General features: G+C 47.3%; 1 protein-coding gene across 12 annotated transcripts in view; it reads left to right on the top strand.

Annotated features, from left to right (window-relative positions):
• Positions 1-20,967, top strand: part of LHFPL2 (LHFPL tetraspan subfamily member 2) — a 157,761-nt gene that overhangs the window by 89,183 nt on the left and 47,611 nt on the right. For 6 of the 12 annotated variants that reach the window (XM_054488629.2, XM_063664936.1, XM_054488625.2 and 3 more), the window contains one exon: positions 16,394-16,459. The exons of 4 other annotated variants lie outside the window; for them this stretch is intronic. The gene's annotated coding sequence lies outside the window, so the exon portion shown is untranslated. Of the gene's footprint in view, positions 1-9,640; positions 9,753-14,630; positions 14,744-16,393; positions 16,460-20,967 lie in introns of all 12 variants that reach the window. 2 more of the 12 variants (XM_063664937.1, XM_054488626.2) reach the window with 2 other exon arrangements.

Below are 20,967 nucleotides of genomic sequence, written 5' to 3'. Positions count from 1 at the left end.
GAATTGTCAGGGCTCCTTGAAGGGTTGAAATTTCCTCAGAGCTAATCAGCCTACAGAATTATAACTAGGTCCACAAGGAAATTATGGTATTTTTTCCACGTAGTCAGATCTGGAAGAAAACAAAAATCTGACGGAAGTCTGTGGCCAGCCAAGTCTGAGCAGAGCTACCTTCATTACTTGGGGAAATTCCTGGGGAAGGAAAGAAGGTGGAATCAGTGCTGTCAGTGGACCTTAAGAATCCTTCTGCGCTGTGTGTTTTCTATTCCTATTTTATTAACGCAGAATCCTTGGTGATACAACATGGAAAATATATCCTAATAGCCTATCAGCTCTTCCATTCTTGTCATGTAGGGGGTGAGGGGATATGATCTGGACACTACAGATATTTAATCACTTAGAGCTATTGTGTGATGCTAGAGCAACAATACCAAAGTGTCCTTGTCCTTAAAGGCTCCCAACCCAGCCATGAGAGGACAAGCAGAGAAGTCACTGCTGCTGTGGTCAAGTAATTATATTGGGGACAGAGGAGGGAACAATTCTGCCAGTTGGAGAAGGCATGCTGGAGCCATGACTTCTCAACTGGGCCTTGAAAATGACTAGCTTTTGCCAAGGGATGAAAGAGGGGAACGGCAGTCCTGGCAGAGACAAGTGTGGGCAAAGGCAAGGAGATGCGGAAGTGCAGAGTGTGGTCAGAAAGTAGTGAGTGGTTTGGGGTGACAGATATATGAGGTGGCAAAGTTGTGAAGGTAGGCAGGAGAGGTCACCTTGTGAAAGTCCTGAAAGCTTTGTCCCTGCTTTTACCATTTCTCCCACACGAATGTCCAAAGGCATGCACCATTTGTGGCCAGCCCATTTCTGTTGACTCATGTCCAGATTTCCACCAAACATCCTGCCATCGTAGGAACAACTTAGGTGCAGGATGATTAATGGAGCCTGCAGAACTTCTGCGGGGTTCCAAGTCCCAAAGGTGTGGCATTTGGATAGCGAAACCAACAGTTTGTGCTACATGGCTGGTTGGCCATTCTGTATAGCCCGTGACGCTTTGTTGAAGGAGAAATTGACATGCTTTATGCCCTTGGACAATATTATACCTGAAATATTTATTATTTATTTGCCGTATATTTTCTGTCATTCCAACAAGTCCTAGATGTGCTACATCCCCTGCATCTAGCTAGATTTAATGGTACACAGAATTGATCGTGCTTATTCTTTCCCCCCTGCAGTAGTTCTCTCATAGCATTAGTGTGCTGGTGCCTTTGGCCGTGCCAGAGGAGCATACCTGCTCTTAGAATCCTTCAGTATGTGGATTGAGAAAGGAAACAAAGGAATAAGTTGGCATCAGGTTTCCCCCTTATTACGTTAAGCAGCTAAATCCCTTTAGTTGTCTTTGTCTTGTAGAGGCCAGGGCCCTTGGCCCCCAAAGGTTAGCTAAAAAAATCACTGACATGGCCGGGTGCGGTGGCTCACGCCTGCAATCCCAGCACTTTGGGAGGCCGAGGCAAGTGGATCACGAGGTCAGGAGATCGAGGCCATCCTGGCTAACACGGTGAAACCCTGTCTCTACTAAAAATACAAAAAATTAGCCGGGCATGGTGGCAGGCGCCTATAGTCCCAGCTACTAGGGAGGCTGAGGCAGGAGAATGGTGTGAACCTGGCAGGCGGAGCTTGCAGTGAGCTGAGATCGTGGCACTGCACTCCAGCCTGGACAACAGAGTGAGACTCTGTCTCAAAAAAAAAAAAAAAAAAAAACAAAAACAAAATCACTGACATGAGGCAGATGGATTAATAGGAGGAAAGGCGTACAAATTTATCAAACATGTATACATGAGTGCCTTCAGAATGAAGACCCAAAGATACAGGGGAAATTGTCCATTTTTGTGCATAGGTTCAACGGAGTATGAACAGGCATGTAGATATATGATTTGACAAGAGGGTATGATCTAATGCTAATAGCTTGAGTGGGGAAACCTAGCCTGTCTAGATTCCTCTTGGCCTCTCTGGGCATGCATTCCTTTCTTCTGGGTGTGGGGCAGGACCCTCTCTGCAATGAGGGTCTTAGGACCTACAGTCAAAAAAGGTAGATCAAAAAATTTCTTTAAGGCCGGTTTTTACATAGAATATGTTTAGGTTTAATGGCTGGCTTTTGGGAAAGGGGGCTCTGGCTTCTATAACCCGCCTTGGGGAAGTGGGATTCTAGTTTTTGTGGCCTGCCTCGGGAGAATGGGACTGAGACATAGGAGGACAGGAGAAAGAGAATAACTTCATGTTTCTAAGGCTGCTGCTAGGCCTTCGTTTTGGGGTGTTGTTTTCTGAGCCCCAACAGTCTTTTATTTCTGATTGAATAGCTACGTTGTTAGAGGGAAAGAGAGCTCAAGGTGGTGTCCAGGGCCTGCAGCCACTTCTCAGGGTGAATTAGGACCAGGAGCTGAAATGGCCCCCAGATACAAACCTAGGAACCCCCAGGACAGTAGGTCCAATTACCGTCTCACCAAGTCTTGGACTGACTGATCTCTTGGCTCTTTAAATTCAAAATTGCCCATAAGATTTGATGTTCAGCCATTCTCAAAAAGGCTCCCCAAATGACTTTGCTATGGAACTCTTCCAAGAAGTTACCTTGTTTATTTCTTAGACCAATGCACTCACAATTCCTTAGAAATTTCTACTTCCTCTTTTATCATTTATGAGGTGTTTTTTCCCACGGAAATCCCCGTTCCTCTAGATTCACTTTTATTCCATCCTTTGAAATTGCAGTTAGGCTTCCAGGAGATGTTTCCATGATGATTTTACAATGTAAGAAAAAGGTTTAAAAATATTTGACACCCAAGAAGGAATGGTAGGATGTTTTGAGTCCAAGTTAGTAAATTGGCCACTGACTGCTGTGTGTCTTTTGGTGAATCACCATTGTTTAGTAAATGAGGTAAGAATCACTCATTCTAAGAAGCTGTTTCAGCAGCAAGATAAAAATAAATTCTCTCTATTCCCTTTGTCAGTTATTCTCTCCAATATGAGAATAAATACAGAAGTATAGCTGGGCACGGTGGCTGACGCCTGTAATCCCAGCACTTTGGGAGGCTGAGATGGGCAGATCACTTGAGATCAGGAGTTCCAGACCAGCCTGGCCAACATGGCAAAACCTCGTGTCTACCAAAAATACAAAAATTAGCCGAGCCTGGTGGTGGGCACCTGTAATCCCAGCCATTCAGGGGGCTGAGGCAAGAGAATTTCTTGAACCCGGGAGGCGGAGATTGCAGTGAACTGAGATCACGCCACTGCACTCCAGCTTGGGCAACAGAGTGAGAATCCATCTCAAAATAAATAAATAAATAAAAATAAAACAGAAGTAAAGAGGATCCTTTTTCAGTCTCGTGTTCAGCATCCAGTGTCTCCCTGTGCCTTCACTGCATTCTGGTGCTCTCCCTCTCCACGCATAGGGACTATTGTGGAGTTTGGGCCCTGAATTGAGACTGCTCTTGACAGTTCTTGGTCTTGTGAGAGCTCTCTTCATAATGGCCTGAATCCTTGGTTTGAGTTTGCCCTCCTCTCATGAATCTTCACCCACTATTGGGATCATGATGTTCTCATGACAAGAATATTAGTTCAATGTCTTCCGTGCCATGCCTGTTGAAAGTGGAGAACCTGGTTGTGAAGATGGATGAGGCTTTTCTTTTCAAAGGAGTAGAAAATTGTATGGGAGGCTCCAGATTGCTGGCCAACAGGCAGGTAAGAAGTAGCGTGGTTTGCTAGTGGTCCAGTAGCCTGTGTGCAAGCCTGGCCTCCTGATCCACTATGGGTTATGTTATTGTTATTGAATTTCAAACGTGGAATTTATTCAGGGTAAATTGTAACATTTGTTCTGTAGGAATCAAGACTTCTGTCAATGCTCAGAAATACTGTACCTGAAGAAAACAACCCCCAGTTTTTTGCATATAACTTATAGGAAAGTTTTTCAAGGATCAAGATGATTTTGAGTGGAAGTTTCTTAATGTCTAATTACTGGAGAGATGCACTGTGGTGACCGTTAGAGTCATAACCCCAACTCAGGAATTGCCATATTGTGTGCTACCTCCACATATTGGAAGGTATTTTAGACATGGATGCAACATTTATGGGACATGTATTAAGGCAGCAAGACAAAATATATTCAACTGGAACTGTTCTAAAAATCCGGAGCTCATGACCAGACTTTCCAAAATCGTGTTACAGGAAAGTGGTCTTCCTCCGCCTCTATAAACTTACTCATGATGAAAGAAAATCGAGCAGAATTTATTGTTATTGCAGGGCTACTCAGAGTCTTCAGCATGTGAATGTGTGTTGTGGCTCTTCAAGGGGATACAGGACTCAGTGTCTGTCCTGGGATCGCTTTGATCTCAGAGTACCTACCGCCCTGCCCCAGAACTCCTATAACTCTGACCCAGTTGGGGAGATGCTGACATGTGGTAGATTAAAAATGGTTGCACATTCTTTTTCACTCTGCCATTAATAACTGGAGTCTTATTTCCCTGCCCCTTGGGTCTGGGCTGGCCTTCTGACTTCCCTTCATGGCTGAAATGTGGCAGAAGTGTTGTGTAAGTTCTAGAGTCTCAGCCTCAAAGGGTCTGACTACTTCCACTTTCACCTTCTTGGAACTCTGCTCTGAGACCTCTGTGTAAGGATGCCAGTCTCGCCCCAGAAGGATAAGGGGCCTGCAGAGGAGAGCCAAGGTTCCCCTGTTGGCAGGCAGCATTCGTGGCCAGACACGTGAAGGCAGCCTTTGTGGGCCTTCCTGCACAGCTGACCTAGCTGAAAGTCATCGTGAGCCAGCCCAGGAGAAACCAGCAGAGGAACAGCCAGCCGAACCCTGGGATTGTGAGAAATAATCAGGCATTTTAAGCTATGAAATGTTAAGGCACTTTGTTACTCAACAATAGTTAACAGATAAGACCAACATAAGCAGTATCACCCAATAGAAATGCTGATACAAGACAGAAAAATACAATTTTTTATCTAATCTGATACTTTCTAGGAGGCTTTTCTGGTTTAAAACTAAATTTCTGGATAGGAGTTTTCCAGAAACCTGAATCAAGTGAATAGTTAACAAGCACATAATATGTTTGGCACCTGAGGAACAGCACAGAAAATGGCATTTAATCCCAGGGTGCGTGATCCAGCATAAGTCTGCCAGTGCTGCCTAGGAAAGGTGAGGGGAGCTGAGGGAGAAGTTCTAGCCTTCATAGCTGCTTCCAGCAATGGCTTCCCAAGGGCTGACAGCTACCTGTGAGGGTGACCAGTGTCACTTAGGGCTCATTCTGACAGATGAATAATTAGATTTACACAGACGTGGCTGTGGATACGGCCCATCTGCTCTGTTTGCTGACCAGCTGTGGGATGGGAGACCTTTCCAGTGTTCCTTTCATAGACCAAGTTTAATTATTACTGGCTCCAGGGGCAACTCTGATTAGCAGATGTCACAGGGGGCCTGTTTTCAGCAGGCCCTTGGTGAGATGCGGAAATGTGAGAGGGCTGCTGGTGGGCGCTCCCCATGGAGGCTGGACAGGTGAGTGCCTGGGACTGGGCCTGGGCCTGGGCCAGTACTAGCTCCTTGGATACAACATCCACTATCTTCTCCATGCCCCAAGGCCGGGTGGAGCTCTTTACGTGGAAGTGCGGACTGTAGCTTATGTACCGTAGCCGGGAGGCCTCTGCCAGAGCCACTGCATCGCCACATCCAGGCCTTAAAACACTCAGAGCCAAGGATCATGACAGTCATGCTACAGCCGTGCTGGCCAGAGTGAGTTGGGAAGAACCAGAAGGATCTTGCAGTCATGGGAGCTGGAGCTGGAGCTGGAAAAGACCCACTTGGTCATGAAGGCTCTTCCTCCGACACGGCCTGATCATTCCCTCAGGATCCTCCCGAGTGCTTTGTAAATCTGTTTCCGAATGACTCAGGCTGGGAGTCTTCCAGCCATTCCCTGGGGAGATGTAGCGGCCTTTCCTGAGGAGGAAATATTTTCTTCACGATGGGTTGGGATATCTTGTTGGTTGGCTCCAGCCCCAACCCTCCTGGCCAGTCTCCCTCAGACCACCCTGAACAGGCCCCCTGTACCTCTTGGGTTCCCACAGTGAGAGCTACGTCATGCTTCCGCTGAGCGGCAGTTAAACCCAGGAGGCGGGGCCTGCTTCCTAGTCCTGGTGCTTTCTGAAGCAATGACTTTCTCCAGCTGCTTTGTTATCCTGATCCCCTCCTCTGAATTTCTCAATTTTTTTTTGTCCCTGTTAATATTTCATATGTGTGGAAACTGTGCTGGTACTTCACAGACATTGGAAGGACTGTGTATTCCACCATGAGAAAGGCATTTTCATTGGAAATTATTTTAAAATTTTGGTGAGGTTTTGATAGATTGGATTGACCTTGGCTTCCATGCCACTGCTCAGTGAGTATAAAGAAGCGTAAATGCACTATGGCTCCTCCAGAAGCCCAGAGTAATGATATCGGACGTCATGTGTGCTGGCTGGCACGGCCATGTAAACACTGTGGTCCTAGGGCATTGCTTTTGGGGAGTTGATGTAACTCAATGTGTAGTCAGTAAAACAAAGAAAGGAAGGGTTTGTGTGTCTGCCCAGCCCACAGCCATGTTGGGAACATTTAGGAAGCACGAGATCGTGGTTTGTGGGCTCTGCCTCTGTTGTTACTGATGCAGCCGTGAGATGAGAAGCAGGAGTGCCCCGGTGAGCCTCTTAGGGTTCAGGCTGAGTGGCATTTCTAGGCCATAAGATGGAAATTGGAAGAGTGGTTTAGATCAGCGCCCTTCTGAGCATGTTCCACAGAGTGTTCCACTTTCTAGGGACATTTTAGGAGCTACCTGGAGGTGATGGGGGGCCAAGGGGACCCTCCTCAACCCCCTACTTTTTTTTTTTTTTTTAACCAGTACAGCTCTGCTTTCATCTGTTTCATATGCAGAACTGGGGTTTGTCAGATTCTGTAAACAGTGTTTCATGCTCAAAAAGAAAGTTTGCAAACCACAGGTTCAGAGGACTGACTTCTAATAAAAACAAACAGAGAGAAACCTCTTTAGCCAGGCAACTAATGATTACATTTCTGGGATCTGCATCGATCAATCCACAGACATTTGGAAGCAGCCAAAAGCAAAGTACTAAACAAATAGATGTTTCTGTGTGACTACTATGTCATCAGGAAACTCGTAGTCAATATAAACAGAAGATGCAGACTGTGACCTCTAAGTAGCAAGGAGACAGGAGGCCAATTCTAGTCATATGTGCAGGCGATTCTGCCAGATTGTGGTGTTCTAAGTAAGCACTAGCAAGTCCTGGAGTTGAGGTTACTGAGAATCATGTGATTAAAAATATCGTTTATGGAGAGCTTTCCATTTGTTGATCACTGTTTCTAGGATGTATTGCTCGTCCTACAAAATGTAGGTTCTATTATTATCCCTATTTCATGCATGGGGAAGCTGAGGCTTGAGGTTGAGTGGTTTGCCCAAGGATAAAGTAGTGGAGGTGGGGATAGGTCCTCTTGGCTAGAGCCGATGCCCTTGCATACACTGCTGCCGTGTCCCTCTCATGGTTTTGGTGAGTGGAGTGCCTAAGAACGGCTACTTTGAAAAGTGTCTTTCCTGCCAGAGATGTGGCTTTATGATCAATCCACTCAAAAATTGCCCCATATAAAGTTGAAATTTAATGTTGCATGTAAATGATCCTTACCGTAGAAAAGAGAATATAGAGAAAATGAGCCAGCAGTATAATCTTAACAATGTGTGCAAAAACTATGCAGACATGTACAGCCCTGAAAGTGTATGTTTGTGCTTGGGTTTAATGGTTCACAGACGGTCACTCCAGAGTTTTTAGTGGTACCGTAGAAATTAGAACTCTCGAGGCCACAGCAGCAAGTAACATGACCAAGGTATAGGAGAATAACCTTTGCACAGGTTTTAAGTTTTAAAGTTTGGGTATTTTTCTCAGTTTGTATCTTAGTTTCTTCATTTCAGCCTCTGTATCATGGCCTTAGCTAAAGGCTGAGAAGTAAGGATGAGTCTTTTTGTGGGTCTGCCCCTGACTGACTTCATGCCCTTCCAAATGTATATGAACCAGTGTCTTATTCTTTATTCTGGCCAATAAGATTGTTCAGACAAGTGTCTTAGATTCTGCAGAAAGTTATCTTCGGTCAGTTGACTCTGTTGGAACAAAGTAGGTCTCCTAAAGAGTGAATTTAACAGGCATTTAGGTTTGTTTTGATAGGTGCATTTGGAAAAGCTGGGACTGCTTGAGAAACTATTTCACAGCACATCCAGGTGGCTCGAATGATCTGCCTCCACGCATCACACCAAGTCTTTTTAAACAAGATGAAAGCTGTAGTGAGTTTGTCTCATGGAGCAAGTGAGGCCCTCAGGGAGAAACATGAACTTATGTGGGTGCTTGGGAAGTATTGAATAATAACTCTTTCAAGCCATGAGGTCCCCATTTGCCTAGCAGAAATTTATGAACAGTACCCTGGTGGCTTAAAAATGTTCATTTTCTTTCCCAAGTGCCTAACTCTCTTCCTGAAAGTAGTGTTTTCATTGAAGGCTTGGACCATGCTAGATGTTCACAGAGAAATCCTACTCTTGATTCTATAGCAGACAATGGCGACTTTGCTGAGATAGAGACTTTGGTGTTGCCTCCTGATGGGAAATGTGTTGGGTAAGGGGGACACGAAGAAGTGGCTAAGTATCAGCCATCTAATACCCTGCAGATCGTATTGGAGCTGGATGTGAAGAAGCGCTGTCTGCGTGGTTTTGGACCAAATGGTTGTGAAAGTGTATGATTCGCCTCACAGTGACAAGCAGCTTGTCAGTGGTTTCCAAAACATCTGTCTCAAAGAGGCGGTTGAAATTCCTACAAGGGAGTGTTTCCATTCGTTGTCCATGAGAAATGAGAGAGAGTGGGAGTGAGTGATGCACGATCCAGAGGAAATGCATGCACTCTCCACTTGGGATTATAATGCAGATGAATTCCATATTTTGGTTAGGGAATGTTTTCTTTTAAAAAAAGAAAAGACAAGAAAGAAAAGCTTAGTCGCTGTCCTGGTTACTGAAAAGCAGACTAAAATGCGGTTAAATGCAGGCTAAATGCGTTCATTTCAGCTGGATTTTTTTTTCTGTTTTGGGGGGTGTGTATGTATATGTGTGTTTGTGTGTGTGTGTAAGAAGATGGCCTGGGACTTCCTGGCACACTTTTCTGCCTTTGGCCCCACTTTCCCACCAAGGTGGCCTGACCTTGCTGATGAGTCACTTTAAAACTGCTGCGGTCAGCAAGCTGTGGCTCCTTCACTGCATCTGCACATATCAGCTACTTGAAGATTCAGACAACTACTACATATACATCCTATTGACAAAAATCACAACAGAGGTTTTCCCAGCTAAAGTTTTACTGTAAAAATGGTAGCCCTATAAGAAAGCCACTATTAGTTTTCATTTAGAGATTTTTTTTTTTATGTCTACCCCGTCCCCTACTATGTCAATTCAGGAGTGCTGAAGCTGATTTGCTTTTGTATATTGTGTTCAAAATATGCTACCTGTAATGATGCAAAACCAAAGACCTGAGCTCTGCTTTACCCTCTGAGGTGTCATGCAATAGATATTTATTGCAAACCTGCTCTGTGTGCCAGATGCCTGTGCAAGGATGCGGTGTTGCCTGTGGGGGAGACACATGATCCCCTCTTGGAGTTTACTGTCTACAGCAGCTGGGGTGTTGAAGTTCTCACAGGTTGGGGGCTTGAGGTAAGAGGACAAACTATATCTGGAAGACAGCCACGTGGGAAGCTGCCATAAGAAGGGACTCTGAATGGGCAGGTCAAGCCATTGCTGCCCTGGCACTGGTGGGAGTGGTCAGTGATTGTCGTCAGCACCCCCTCAGTGCCCTTCACTAGAGCCAGGGAAGAGTGCTTGCCAGCCTGCCCCTCTCACGTGGGGCATATCTGCCACTGGAGGTAGATTGACTTCCACCATTCTGAGTCTCTCCTATCTCCACCTGGAATTGCAAGAGACAATCAAAGGCAAAGTCAGACTCTCCCCTCCACCTCCCGTCCCAAGTCATCTTCTCTGCCTTTAGTTCACGTGCAGCAATGGCATGATGTCTTGCTCTAATCTTCCTATTTTGTCCTTGTCACTATACACACATCTCACCTGTCTCCCTCAGTCCTCCAGCTGTGTGTTCCTGAGGGTGACTTGACTTGCTGAGGAAAGGGTCGCTCTTCAGCCTCACCTTGGCCCCCTGTACCCTGGGGATTTCTGGGACCTGCAGCCCTAGCGGGGCTGCCCTGGGCTTTGCTGGCTCCTCACCTCATCCCTGCAGCCAGGAGGCCAGGCCTGGGGTCTGAGGATTCTCTCAGGGACAAGGCTGAGGGCATGGCTCTCCTACTGTGCCGCACTCTCTCAGAGGGGCAGTGAGGGAGAATGGCCAGGTGGAGGCCCACCTGGAGCCCAGTGAGCTCTGTGGATGCATGCTGTGCCCCTGCTTGCAGGGACAGAGCCCCAGGGAGATTCCCACTGAAGTGGCCTTGTTGTCTGGGGTGATACCTGAAGTTCGTTGTCTCACTGAGGAAATCAAGGACGTGGACACACAAGGAATGAGGTTAGGAGCAGAAATTTAAAAGGCAAAAGAAAGAAAATGGCACTCTCTGCTGCAGAGAGAGGGGTCCCAAACAGGTTGCCGATCTGCGGTGAAATGCAGAGGGTTTTATAGATGACTGGTGAGGAGGTGGTGTCTGGTTTACATAGGGCGCAAAAGATTGGTTGGGCCAGGTGTGCCATTTGCATAGGGTGCAAATTTCTGGTAGCCCCCACCATCTTTTATTATGCAGGTAGGTTCTCTGCCTGGCCTGCACCATGCTGCCTATTCCTTTAACACAGCTGCTGGCATTCCCCCATGCAAGCTTCCAGCTTGCCTATCTTTGTTTGCAGCTCGATTTTTCAGGCTGCTCTTTGTTAGGAAAAAATAATTTCTTGGGCTGCATTTTGTTAAAAGAGGATTCTTTTACCCTCACTATCTGCCTAGATAATTTCTTTCTACCTTCCGTATCACCATTGGCACTTAAGGAGCATTTACTGAGTGTGAGGCCCTGTAGGGGATGTGAAGGTGAGTCGTGAGGATTTGGACCTCAGGGTGCATGTGCACTGTCTAGTAAGGGAGCAAAGGTGTCCTCTGAAGTCTACCATGCTGTAGAGAGTACCTATACCATCAAAGTGTCCCAGATAGAGACCAGACCCCTTTCAGTGGGAGAAGCAGTCTGAAAGGCAAGGCTTCCCTGGAAGAGGTGGCCTTGAGCTGTCTCTTGAAGGGCAGGCGGGAGGTGTGCATGTGGAGATGAGGGTGGAAGAAGAGACAACAGCATGAGCACGGCGTGGAGGTGGGCTTCAGCAGGAAATCCATTTGGCTGGAGCTGCCCAGATCAGGGGGAAGGCTCAGCTCTGTCAGAGCCCCCCAGCCCCCGGGATGCATGCAGAGCAGCAGAGGTGGAGAAGCCCTCTAGGGTGATTCCTGGAAGTCCCAGGAAGCCATTCACAAGCAGCCTTTCCTTGTAGATTCGACAAAGGGGACAAAGGGATAGGGGGCACTTGGATGTGGCAGCTCTGTAAGAGTGGGCTCCTTTGATTGGCCTACTGATGTGGTCACAGCAGCATTTCCCATTCAGAAACTGGAGCCTCTCAAGGGACCCCACTGGGAAAAGCCAGCCCTGGGGTGATGTGAGGCCTGCTGGAGATCAGAACTGGCACATAGTGCTGGAGAATTTATTTTTAAAGGATGTGGAAGGAGTTGGACAAAAGCTTAATGACATCAAAAAAAAAAAAAGCTTAATGACAATGGTCTTTTAAAACAAATCCAAAGGGTCACAGAGCTATTAAATTTCTGTAATTTAAGGATTCTACAATTGCAAATGGCTTCCCTTTTGAAATGGACCCTTGTCATAATTCAAACTCTAGATATTCTAACGTTATTTCCACCATAGAAAGATATTTTTAAAAGTGAGATGCTTTTTATAAAAAAATGTAACTTAACCACTGGGGTTCTGGCTTCTACCATCTTCAGGCTAGGTGGGCACAAGCTAGCGGCTGCCCTCTTCCTAAGCAGGTCGCAGGCACTCCAAGGCGGCTTTAATTATGACCATTTTCCTGCCATGCAAGTCTGAGCTGAAAGTTCTCTTTTGTGTGGCTTTTGCAGCACAGTATTTTATGGATTTATGTTTTATGTTCTTCACCCTCTTGAGTGTTATTGGATCCCCAGTCACCGGAAGGCTGAGATCTGTTTTAGTAACTGATTTATCAGGTGGCAGGCTGGTCACACACCTCACTGCAAGAGTTTATGAAAGGGACCCCCACCTCCTTCCCCAAAAACTTTGTGACCAGCTCAGTCATGAGCTCCTGACAGAGTGAACTGGGCCGGGGACTTACTTTGCATTTTTCCACACCAGAGTAAATGTGAAACGGCTTTAGCAAGTGGGCTGTGCGGTTTGAAATATGAACTCTGTAACCTCTTCAGTGGCTCCCACATCCCAGGGCTGCACTTTGGGTAATTCAGGAGTGGGCAGGAAACTTCAGAGGAAACACTCCTAAGACCATGGGGCCTTGGTCAGTGGGTTCCTATTTTGCTATCAGTGAGTACTTAGAAGATGCTCTTCCCACCTTCGCCCCCTCCCTCTAGTTGCCCAAATGTCTCACCTCCCCAGCTTCACTCGGGCTAGTGGAGGTCTTCTTAGACTTCTTTCAAGGCGGAGGATTTAGAGTCTGGGCTAAAGTGGCGGTGTTGGATGGCTGGGGACATGGGGCTGCTGACTCAATGGTGATACATCAAGCAGTTAATTAAGGGACAAGTTATCTTCTAAGTGGGAGGTAAAGGATTTTCTGTTCCTTTGTTCTTAATGCTCATATTAATGCCATTTTCCCTCATGGAGACCTCAGGCTGTGCTTAAAACCTTCCATAATTTGGCAGTGCTAGAGGTCAGCATTGTCCGCTCACGAAGGACACAGGTAAGTCACAGACATTGGGGCTTCCTGGTTGTTAAAGGCCAAGAATGTGGGATGAAAACCCCCTGTGTCCCCATAGCAAGTTAGGGGTTGCTCAGCAGGGCTGTTTTCATTCAGACAAGCAGCTCATTCCAAACCAGCCCCAGAGAGCCGCTTCAATAAGCCATTGTCTGCCCCATGGAGGAGGAGCTGTTGTCCAGGGCTGTGGTTAATGCAGTGACATTGGTAGTTGTTCCAACAAGTCAAAGCTGGTTACAGAGAGGCAGCAGTGACAGGATGCTTGAATAAATGCCTTGGACCACAGGTGCCAGGAATTCTCCCACACACCTCTCCGGCCTCCCATCTCAGAGACCTACCATCACCAGTGTGGGGCCCCTCTCTGCCAGTTCCTGCTGGTGGCCCTATGTGTTCTGAAGGCCATGAATGGGAGGCTATGGTGGTTCCTAAAAAGGATGGCTGAGGCCAGGATCTGAGGCCTGTTGCAATCAGTGACTGATATTTTGGAACCGAAAGGAGGAACTTGCATGAAACCATTGTTTTTGGAAAGATACATCATGTTTTTTCCATCAGTTTTGCAGCATTGGCAGATAAAATGCTGCAGCCCAGACAGACATCATCTCCAGTCCCTTTTTAAGGAAACAAACAAACAAGACAGTGACCCAATTCAGTCCTTTTTCATTTATTATACCAAAGAAAACTGGAAGAGTTCCATTTCGTAGTTCAGTTAACATAAAACATGTCTCTTAGCGTACAGGCAGTGGGTATTGATGGGCATAGTATGTATTTTGTTGATTACATTGCTTAGCACTTTGTTAGTGCAAAAAAAGTCTGTTTTGCCTGAAAGAAAAATTGTGTACGTGTGTGCACTTCTAAAAACTTCCATTGGTAACACACTCTGCCATTCACCTCTGGAGGCCATTTAGAATTCTTCTAGAGACTCATACAGCCTATATGAAATATTGAGAGAACACTAAATGCTCGACTGTGTGGTCCTAACCAAGCACAGTGGGAGATCAGAGAAGGGAGAGATTTGTGTGGCCAGAATGGAATTTAAAAATATATCTTAATAACTTTGAAGGGAAGCAAATGAAAATGCTAACTTAAAAAAAAAAAAGCAAAAGTCTTGCCTGGTTCATGTAGAAGTTGTTAGTGGGGCAAGAAAAATGCCCAGTGTGGCTTAGCAGGCTTTGTGGTTTTAGGACTGCATCCCACCAACTCAGATGCTGATGTGGGCAGCCTGTCCGAAGACCCCACAGACTGCAGAGCCTCATTCCCATCCCTAGGTGATGGTGGGGGGTTTGGAAGTCCTCAGTTTCAGTACAAGGTGGGATAGTCTAAGATGATGGAAAAGTCAGTTAACAAACACCTGTTGAGCACCATGTGTAATAATAGCAGTAATCACCTTAACTGAGTGCATACGATATATTGTATGCTAAGCACTTTACCATCTTTTATTTCTCAGAGTAACTCAGTGACATAGTAAGCTAAGTGCCACCTCCAACTTCCCAGATGAGGAAACAGGCTTCAAGGGTTGTCTTGAGGGGTTCACTTAGTTCACTTAATTCACTTAGTTCCTGCTATGACAAAATACCTCAGTCTTGGTAATTTTAAAGAACAGACATTTATTTCTCATAGTTCTGGAGTCTGGGAGGTCCAAGACCAAGGTGCCAGCAGTGGTGTCGGGTGAGGGCTGCTATCCGCTTCCAAGATGGATGCTGTTGTGTCTTCACATGGCCGAGGGCAGAAGGGTACGCAGGCACTCCCTTCAACCCCAAGCCCTTTTGGAAGGATGCTGATCCTATCCGTGAGGGTGGGACTCTCATGACTTAATTACCTCCCAAAGGCCACACTTCTTAATACCATTTCCTGGGGGATTTCAGCATGAATTTTGGGGGAATCATCATTCAAACCATAGCAGGGGTCAAGTGCCTTGCCTGGGGTCATTATGTCGCTATTGGAGAGCAGAGCTAGGAATTTGAAGTAGGTTGCAGACTATGGCTCATGCTCTTAAGGATTATGCTTTCTGGTGTGTGGTTGGTGCTAGGTCACTGGACAATACAAAGGATATGTGGTGTGTGGCTGCAGACCTGAGGCAACCTGTGCTTCTCAAAGACAACGGGGCTATATGAAGGGGCAGCTTATACTGTGGGTGCTCCTGTCCCCACACAGGGATCATATGGAGAAAGTGAAACTGTGCCCGTGCAGGTGTGGCTGCTCACCTTCAGAGTCAGTGGAAAGAATAAGCAGATGCAGGTGATGGTGTCATGGGCAGGTGTTCTTGTTGTTGATTTTGGACATAACTATAGTCTCTGCTGTGGTATAGTCACACATTCAGGTAAATAGCAGGAATGAGTAAGACAGGATGGTGTGAGGCAATATGAAGTATTGGAGACTGGGACATACTAGACATACTATGTCGTGTCTAACAGAGCAGCCACTTCTTACCTCTAATCACCTGTTATCACGTTGACATGTGGGCCCAGTATTGATAGATGCACTGAGATTTTTCCCCCTAGAAAAGCAAAGAACCTGGCAATTTTACATTTATTCTCCAATCTTTGAATGTTTGCTATTAATTTTTAAAAATGTTTAATGAGCCACTTGTTGTATATAAGGCTTCAGTTTGAAATCTTTGGAGAAGTAGGAGTAGAAATTGAGACATGAACGTTGGAACCCCCAGAATAACAGACTAGGAGCAGCAAGTGTATCTCACTTTGTCAATCTACATCAGGTGACTTCAGCCCACATCAGCCTTTCATAAACTTTCGTGTGCCTGTGAATCACCTGGGGATCTTGTTAAAATATAGATCCTGATTCAGGAGTTGCAGATGGCTCTGAGATGCCGCAGGACTAGGGGCTCTATTGAGAAGATTCTAAGGCAGCCTCTAGGCTGAGTGGGGGAAAGTACTGTGATGAAGTAGTGCCATCTACTGTGAGCAAAGAAAAGGGAAATGGCCTCACACATTCCCCATCCCTGTAGCGCCCCAAGATAGGTAAATCATGCATTCCTGGCCATTTCCAGGTTTCCCCTAAAAGTCAGAATTTGAGCTAGATGAGAAGCTTTCGCATTTTATATCCTTTTAATATACACTCTTCCACTTAAGATAAACTTGGATGTATCCCTCTATCATCTGGGAAGTTGGGATTAGAATATCAAGCTTTCAACTTGGGTGGGATAAAGGGAGAGTTAACTGATTAGCTCTCCCTTCTTTCTGTTAAATTTTGAGGGTGAAAAATATGTCTTGCACATGTTAGTGTTCTGTTACTTCCACGAGGCCTTGGCGCCTCTTCAACGTGGGGTCTGTGTGGGAGGAAAGGGTGGGTGCTGAGGAAATTGCTTTGAGCAGAAATCATCTTGTTTCCATTCACTAAGAGCTGTTCTTGGATCTCTTCTCCAGGTCCCCTGCCTGTGTCCAATGCCCTTGGAATTGTATGCCAGGAAACAATATAATCTTTCCAATTGGGTAAGTGGGAGGAGAGAGACTGGGTGAGCCAGGATGGGCTGGCAATTGACACCTAAAAATAGATCTTTTTTTTTCCATGAATAACCATTTTTGGGGGGCAAGAAGCCTTGCACATTTCTAACCATCTGGGACAGACATCTCCTTGGCAGGTCAAGGGAGGCAGCTGATGGGGCCAGGGTGCAGCCAGGTGGGTGGAATGCCAGCCAGAGTGATGTTGCCATGACAGCTGGGCCCCTCGGAGAAAGCTTCAGTGGCCTCCAGGGAGCAGAGGCGGATCTCAGATCTGGGGCCAGAGCATGTGTGTAGGGAATGAGTGGGAAGAGGACAGTCGTAGAGCAGCGCTTCTTAAACTTTAACATGCCTGTGAATGTGAAATGCAGATTCCGATTCAGTGGGTCTGAGTGGGAGTCTGAGCTTCTGCAGTTCTCACAAGCTCCTAGGTGCCACCAACGCTGCTGGTCCGGGGAGCACACTTAGAGGAGCAAGGGGCTGGAGCGCTTCTGCGATCTTCAGGGCTTTGAGGAAGACTGAAGGCGAACACACAAGGGAGTTACTCTGCTCAATTTTTATTGAATTTGGCTGAAGCTGGAAAAAAGCCAGTGTTTGACCGCTGTTTCTTGTCATATTGTCATATACTATGACGTTTGCTGCACGGTGGTGGTGGCACTTATATAAGGACAAGATTACAAGTGTTGTATATTATGATTTTACTGGTGAAAATGTGTAAGGCTGGGTAGAATCTGAACATTGTGTAATAGATGTAACGACTTAATTCAGAAAAACACAGCCCTGAGCTAGCTGATGAATAACTGAGACTCTCCTAAAATAATGGAACAGGCTTTACCAGAATTCTAAGGGCAGAAGAATGGCCCAGATGTGGAAACTGTGAGGTGGAAATCATTTTGGTCATTTAAAATTTTCATGAGGATGTAGGTGGTTTTTCCCCTTGGGGAAGAATAAAACCATTCCCTGAGAGGCCAGAGTTCTTACTGGGCTCTGTGGTCTCCTGGAGAACAAATTAGACAAGGCCACATTTGGGAGAGAAAAAGGCCAGAACTTGTGTTGGTTCTATGAGTTGTTGAGATTTATCCCAGAGGCAAAGAGTAAGTGACACTCACCTATTTTCTTGGAGGGCTTTCCTCCGGATGGGTCTTGTTGCTGGGCGCCCGGCCGACTGCTTGCATCTGGACAGTAGAGGCAACAGCCATTTACAGTGCCGCGGCCAAGCCCCACTTGGATACAGCATCCTCCCCTCCCCAGCCCCGAAATGAGTTCTGTATCCCGTTAGCTGTTTCTGATCCCCCGCACTCTCCATGGGATCATGTTCAGCCACTGGGGCCTTTTTGAGACTATTGCAGTGGTCTGTTCTTGGTATGGGCTCCTGATAAGCGTTAGTTAGGTTTGGTGCAGAAGCTGTGACTGGTGGTCTTCATAGAAGGAAGGCCAGGAATACCTCTGCACGGTGTCCCACACGCCGTGTGACTCCCACGTCCCCATGGAGAATGCCTAGGTCCCCATAGGGCATGAACAGTTATTCTGATGCTCAGAGCTCTGAGACTGGGGGGCTCCCACTTGTGATTTTGATTCTAATCTATAGATTGTTATGAGTTCGTGTCAGAGTCCGGCACCTCTTGTCATGTGAAATGTTGAGGTCAGGTCTGGGAGGAACCACAGCCTGCCCGCCCCCAAGGTGTTCCCCCCTGCTGTAAGGGAGCTGCAGTCATGCAGCAGTGTTGGGGCTAGATAGGAGCTCCAGAGGTGCCCCCAGCCACAGGCTTGGCGGGGAGCGGGTCTCAGCCTCACCCACCTACTGCAGCATCAGCGGCAGGGTGGGAGCTGAGCTAGCAGGTGGATGGAGCAGGCCTGGGAGGAGACAGCGCGGGGGGCTGACGGTGAGGGAGGGGTCTTCTCTCTCCTGGCCCCTTTACTGTCCCCTGGCTGCTCTGGCTTTGTGTGGCTCTGGTGGGAGAGGGGGTCCTAGGTCATCTTTACTCTACTTTATTCCTTCCCTCACACTAGCCATCGTGGACAATCCCCTCTTCCCTTTGGGAAGCACTGAGAGATGAGGCAGGCAGCAGGGGGGGAGATGGGAAGGATTCTCCAGATCTGGGGAATCTGAGGGGGTCTGTCTGTCTGTGTCTGTGTCTGTCCTCCCTGATTTTCTCAGGGAGGAGGTGGGTGGAAGGCCAGGCTCCTGCCTACTTGGGCGCTCGGTGTAGTGCCAGTTCAGACTGTCCGTGCAGGCCCTGGGCAAATGGCCTGCTCTGGCGACACCACTCCTTGATGTCTGACCTTGTGGTGTGACTTGGGGTTCAGATGAAGCCTCATTTCCTCTTGTGGGATTCAGAGGACGAAAATGTAATGGAAGCAGTTCCGGGACACTAGAAAATGGGCTTTCTCTTTCCTCCTAAGAAGTAGGGTTTTTTCCCTACTTTCCAACAACCTTGTTGAGCTTATGACAAAATGCCATTAAAGCTTTTAAGTTTTTGCTGTGGACTTACAGTAGAGGGCAAAAAATAATATTCTAAGATCTGCAAAGCTGAAGTTGAGGCGGCCATGTGACTTTGGCGGTGTTTCTCCCCAGGCCTTGCCCCTGCCTCTACCCCGTCCCACACATGTTGGCAGGACCAGGGAGTTTTGCCAGGATGGCAATGGTGGCTGGGAGTGGAGGCGCTTGCTGTGATTTCGTGGCACCATTTGCTGTTGGTGGCGCCTCCTGACAAAACACTGCCTGTTTGGGCTGAGGAGGCCCTGGGCCTTCGGTGACGGCCTGGAAGCCAAAGCTGAGGCCATTGCTTCCCTCAAGGACCTGGAGCCGCTTCAGTGACATGGGAGGGAGGGAAGATGGGCCCCACGTCTGGAGTTCCACTGTTCTGTTTCTATTTTGCGTTGAGTCAGGAAAAGAAAACCCAGCAGTCACAAGGCACCAGAGTGAGTCAGCGCTGGGGAGGGCAGTGGAGGCCGCGGAATGGGGGAGTCACAGACACAGCAGCTGTGAGGGTCCTGCAGCCGCTCCCTTGCTCACAGCCCTGTCCTTTGTGGGGGAGCCCGTTGAGGTCCTGGAAGAGCAGTGCAGCCTGTCCAAGGACACATGGCTGGAGGCAGAGCAGCTCCCTGGACTCCCAGGCCATTTCTCCCTCTCGACATCGTGGTGATTCCCAGGAGGCCTGTGCTTCCTGTCCTCTCTGTGGAGCACACTGCAGGGCCCAGGCTCAGGGGCCACCTCTCCTGTTCTCTCGACCTATGGCTCCTGAGAGCCCCCTCTGCTGTCCCTCCAGGAGGGACTCCAGGGGACCGTACAGCCAGGTGTCTGGACCCCTGAGAGCCCCCGACGTGTACCCTCCTGGGGCAGCGGGTCCAGCCTCGTTGTTGTCATATCTCCCTGCCCCAGCATCAGTGACTGGATGTGTCTCCTTGCTGGGCCTTCCTATGGAGCCCTGCTCTCCTGACTGGTCTGGGAAGGTCATGCGAAGCTCCTTGCTGGAGCATTTGGCATCTCTGCTGGGCTGCAGGAGGGCTCAGGCCTCCACTCCTCTCTTGCACTAATAGCCTCTCTGGCATCTTTTTTCTTTCTTAGAGCAATGGTTTAAAACCCGAGGCAGGGCCTGTAGATTTGGAGGGGAGTGGTGGACCTCAGGTTTAAAAAATTCAAGAAAACAGCTTCAGTTCTGGGAATGAAAAACAACAATTTCAGGTGTTGATAAATGCTTGGCAGAGTTCTTTTTCTCTTTTCAGAGCTGATCCTGCAGATGAGGGTTTTGGCACATGGCTTATGACTTAGCCCATACAAGCAGGGAGAAATGTAAATGATGCTTGCTTTTCTTCTGCTGAAAAGGGGGCTCTGATCTTAGATTATAAACCTTTAGTTCAAGCACTGACATCGTTCTAGCCATAGGGGGCGTTTTTCCCTCTGTCTTTCGTTCAAGGAGATAGAAGAGCTATGCTTATACTTACCTTTTCTATAGCATCCTACACCGCCCATCCCCTACTCTCACAGCATGAACAGGACTTTTACAAACTAATACTTGTTCATTACCGTTTCTTCTCATATGCATTTGTCATAAGTCTTCTAAGGAATTTCACCAGGCAGCACTTTGTTCATATGATTGGCATTACTCTCATACCTAATAGATAGAACAAAGCTTCATTTCTTTAAAAACATCCTACAGTGAAGGCTCAATGTTCAGTGCTCCTCAGCCTCTATCTTCTTATAGTGATGTTCCTCTTTTGTTGGGAGCAGTATCAGAAATGGGGGAGATGTCTTCTGGAATCTTGGCTTGTGAAAAGCTGACAGCACTGACCTGGACCTAAGGAAGTTAGTTTTCACCCCCATACAGCAGTAAATCCCTAGCGTCCTGAGGAGGCAGACAGTTTGGTCTACTCAACCACATCGGTAAGCCTGTGAGTGGACTCAGAGAGGGAGAGGAGAGAGGACAAGAGATGGTCCCTGAAGTCAGTGGCCACCGCCCAGTCTGCAGCAGGACAGGGTTGTTGGCACCACGGGCCTC

This window comes from Pongo pygmaeus, chromosome 4 (assembly GCF_028885625.2).
Source record: "Pongo pygmaeus isolate AG05252 chromosome 4, NHGRI_mPonPyg2-v2.0_pri, whole genome shotgun sequence".
Taxonomy (NCBI): Eukaryota; Metazoa; Chordata; class Mammalia; order Primates; family Hominidae; genus Pongo; species Pongo pygmaeus.
The sequence above is the reverse complement of the archived record's forward strand: the minus strand, read 5'-3'. Positions and strand labels throughout refer to the sequence as shown.